A 4,348-nucleotide genomic window follows, 5' to 3' on the forward strand; every position below is an offset into this window, starting at 1 on the left:
GTGGCAGCAGGACGTGTCTCCTCCTGCCGTGTGTCTCTGCTCCTGATCCACGGTGGCATCTGGGAAGTGTCAGCTCTCCATTCTTTCCATTACCTGGCTTTAATTAACCCCCTAGAGCCCCTTTGTGCGGGGTGGGGGGGTTGATATCAGCTGGGGCCCTCAATAGAAGCCATCCTTGTCACAAAATCTGGGAACAAGCTCCTGGTGAATGTGCCCAATGAGCCGGGGGGCCGTTTCCTCCCTAATCCCACATTTAACAGCACGAGCTGGGGACAATGGGCAGCTCCTCCAGCTTTTTGTGGCTCTATTCCCTTTGACACGTCCAGCCCTCCCTTGTGCCCCCGGGGGGACACACCAGGACACAATCCCGGAGTGTCACTGAGCCAAAACAGCCCCGGGGACACCGAGCAGGACCTGGGCCAGCAGGGCCACAAACCTGCCTGCTGCTGCCTCTGCTTGCTCCCTTTCCCCCCTCCTTGTGTTCCTATAAGGATGTGTCTCCATCCAAGAAGTCAAGGATTGTAAGATTTTGCCATGGCAACACGTTATTAGAAATGCAAATGCGAGACTGGAAAAGGGGGGAGCCTTTGGTGCTCATAATTAGGTGACAAAAGGGGAGAGCACTCAAATATTCCAGATACTTTGAGACCAGGAAAATCATCCTCTCCTCTGCCATCTCTTTTTCTGGAGAGCTGCTCAAGAGCTTTTGGCTGGAGCCAGGGGAAGAAATGAAATGTTTTAATTTCATTTTTATTGTGGGAGTGGTGACACTGACACTTCTTCACCTGCACAGCTGGGACACCTGAGTGGCTGCCACTGTTTTGGGCGGGAATTTGCTCCCCAGGAGGATGAGGAAGAGGTCAGTGTGACCAACATTCATTTTAAACATTGATTTCATTTCTGCCCATGACCTTCCATTTGTATCTGCAGCACCAGAGCCCACTGGATGTTCATTAGATATTTTTTGCCTGTAGAGTAAGTGAACTAATTAGATTTAATTTGGAAAAAAAGAAGCCCCAGCACATGTAGGGTTGGTTAAGAACAGAATGTTCTGCAGGACATGGCACAGAGAACACCTGTAGCATCTTTTTTTAAATTACCATCAGTGTTTATCTTCTTCACTTATGAAAAAAGCCAGGAAAACAAGCAGTGAGCAGCCCCAGCAGAAGTTGGAATTATTGCACATACTAATCCAATCTACTTTTCATGTGAAAGAAAGGAAAAAAAAACCCAAACCCACCAGAGCTGCCCCAAATGTCCTCCTATAAACAGCAATGTGGGGACTCCACTTTCAGATGGTGCACTTGGGACCCTCGAACAGATCCTGCTTTCAGAGTAACAAGTCTTTGCAGGAAATCTCAGCGGTTTAGGGCTGGTTACCAAAGATAAAAACACAAACCAGTCATAACTCCCCTGATTTCTCTGCACACTCCCCAGTCAGGCACCATTCACAGGACCCTCTTTCAAGGTCCCTTTAAAAATACATTTCTTTAACTCTCCCCCTGCCCTCTGGGGATTTTTTTTTTTTTTTTTTTTTTGCTAATTTGATGAAGACCACACACATAAAATCAAATGCTTTTGTCATTTGCTCTCATTGTCCCCACTCGCTGAAAGGAGGCGTCGCCTGCGTGGTCTGATCATAAACATGGGGGCTCCTCGTCTGGCTCCTGTCCAACCCTTCCTCTTCCAGGGCAGCATTTGGGATAACTGTTGGGCTTCCTGGTAACTGTCAATTAGGGGAGTCACGGGAAGAACCAGCACAGACCTGGTGTACTGAGAGTGTGCAGGGAAGGGAAGGGAGCTGGGAAGGGGCTGGAGCAGCAGGAGGGGCTGAGGGAGCTGGGGGGGCTCAGCCTGGAGAAAAGGAGGCTCAGGGGGGACCTTCTGGCTCTGCAAGTCCCTGCCAGGAGGTTTGGAGTGCCCAGCCCTGCAGGTGCCCAAGGCAGGCCTGGCCGTGGCACTCAGTGCTCTGGGCTGGGGGACAAGGTGGGGATGGGGCACAGGGGGATCCATGGGCTGGGAGGGCTTTTCCAGCCTCAGGGACTCTGTAATTCCATGCTCATCAGGAGATATTAAGCTTATTGTAATGTCCTATGGAAATATGATGTGGGACACCCCTCCAGCACGAGGCTCTGGGTGCTTCTCTCGGTGCTCAGAGGTGTCTCAGTCTCTGTTTCCAGCGAATGCAGAAGCATCCCCCGAGTGCCAGAGCAAATCCTTCAGGGCTCCATCAACTCCAGAGCCTGAAGGGAGCCTCCAGAGGAGCTGGAGAGGGATTTAGAGTGACAGGACAAGGGGGAACGGCTTCCAGCTGAGAGAGAGTTGCTTTAGATTAGACTGAACAACACAGTTCTGTATAAACTTCCTTGGAAATCACTCCTATTGTGTTGGGAGCTATCCCTGCCAAATAATTAAGGAAAAGATGAGATTTCATCTTAGAAGGGAGAAAAGGCTTCAAAGACCCATTAAATTGATCTGGTGGAATGAAATGAAAAAGTTCTGAACCACATGAAGAGCTGAGCTGATGAAGGCTGTGTGAAGCTCAAGGAATTGATATGACACTGGAGCAGGAACAGCATCATCAGCCATGTGTGTCCCCAGCCTTGACTGCAGGAATTGTGATAAAGTCAGGATGACAACAGATCTTGACACTTCTTTTTCAGGGTTTTTTAGTGATTTTACTCCTGACAGACTCTGTGAATGAAATCCAAAGTGTGTACAAGATTTATGCTCATTTACTGTGGTTTATTAATACTGAAAAATTCCTTTTCTCCAGACATTCTTTCTCCAGCGCAGAGGGGAGGTCCCTGCAGCTGGGAACCTTCCTCATCTCTGAAGATCCACCTGCTCCATCAAACATGGTTTTCTCACCCTCAATCTGTGTTTCAGCTCCTCATTTTTTTTCCCCAGGGGGCTTGTGCCAGGAGCCTGGGGGGTGGGTTTGTGTTTGGTTGGGAATCAATGCTGGAAGTGTATTTGGGATCCAATAAATTGTAACAAACCCGAGCCTGTTCTTTTAAGTGTGTAAAAATGGTCACACACAGGAAAAAACCCCTTAACACTGAAGTCTTCACTAAATCTTTTATTTTCGTTTATTACTTCCGAGCACACAAACCCAATCACACCTCTTCCCTGAACCAGTAATCCCAAAGGCTCATCCAGGGATACCAGGATTCCCCCCACACACACACACACTCCCCGCTAAAAATTCCCTTTGCCCTGGGTGTGAGCTGTTCCCAGCTCCCCAAACCTCCGTTACCTGGGAAAAAGGAAGGAGAGAGGCGGGAAGGAGAAGATTCGTGAGCAGCAGTGCAGCCTAATGGCCAGCTCGGGGCTCAGCCCGGAGCCGCTCAGAGCACCGAGACCCTGCCAGTGCTCCCGGCCCCGGGAATGGCCCCCGGGCACCTGCAGAGACATCCCTGGGGCACCAATCCAACGGGCAGAGGAGTCCCTGCCTCGGGACATCCCCAGCATTTAGCCCCGAATAGGCACAGGTGGCCCCACCAGAGCCGGGTCAGCCCCCAGCGGCTCCAGAGCCTGGGCACGAAGCTGCCAGGAATGCACCAGCACCGATCCCAGTGCCCGCTGGTTCCCCCTGTCCTGTTCCCCCTGTGCCCCTGTCCAAATGTCTCACTTCCCACGAAGGCTCCGTTCAGGATCTGCCGGGGGAGCCCAGCGGCCACTTTGGCTCCCCGAGCATCCACCCTCATTTAACCAGCCCCTCCCAGAGCCCCCCAGTTCGTGAGGAGGAATTTGTTGCTGGAAGGGATGGTCAGGCCTTGGCAGGGGCTGCCCAGGGAGGTTTGGAGTGCCCAGCCCTGCAGGTGTCCAAGGCAGGCCTGGACTGTGAAACCTGTGCCAGGACCTGCCCAGTTCCCCCCGCGAGCTCTGCCCTGTGCTGGGAAGGTGTGGGAAGGTTTGGGAAGGTGTGGGAAGGTTTGGGAAGGTGCGGGAAGGTTTGGGAAGGTGTGGGAAGGTGTGGGAAGGTTTGGGAAGGTGTGGGAAGGTTTGGGAAGGTTTGGGAAGGTTTGGGAAGGTGTGGGAAGGTTTGGGAAGGTGTGGGAAGGTTTGGGACGGGAGCCCAGGGGCACACGGGGGGTTCGGGTCGGTGTCCCCCCGTGCCCCGGTCCCGCTGCGCCCCCCGGCGGCCCCGCGCGGTCCTGCAGGGCCCGGGGCACACACCTGGCACAGGTACCGGGGCGGGGCGTCCTGCCCGGCCGGGGGAGTCAGCACCGGCACCTTCGGGGGCTCAGTGCCCCATCCCGGGCAGGGCAGTCAGCACCGGCACCTTCGGGGGCTCAGTGCCCCATCCCGGGCAGGGCAGTCAGCACCGGCACCTTCGGGGGCT

This window comes from Empidonax traillii, unplaced genomic scaffold, assembly GCF_003031625.1.
Source record: "Empidonax traillii isolate 1590-97213 ecotype Southwest subspecies unplaced genomic scaffold, ASM303162v1 scaffold3259:size21663, whole genome shotgun sequence".
NCBI lineage: Eukaryota > Metazoa > Chordata > Aves > Passeriformes > Tyrannidae > Empidonax > Empidonax traillii.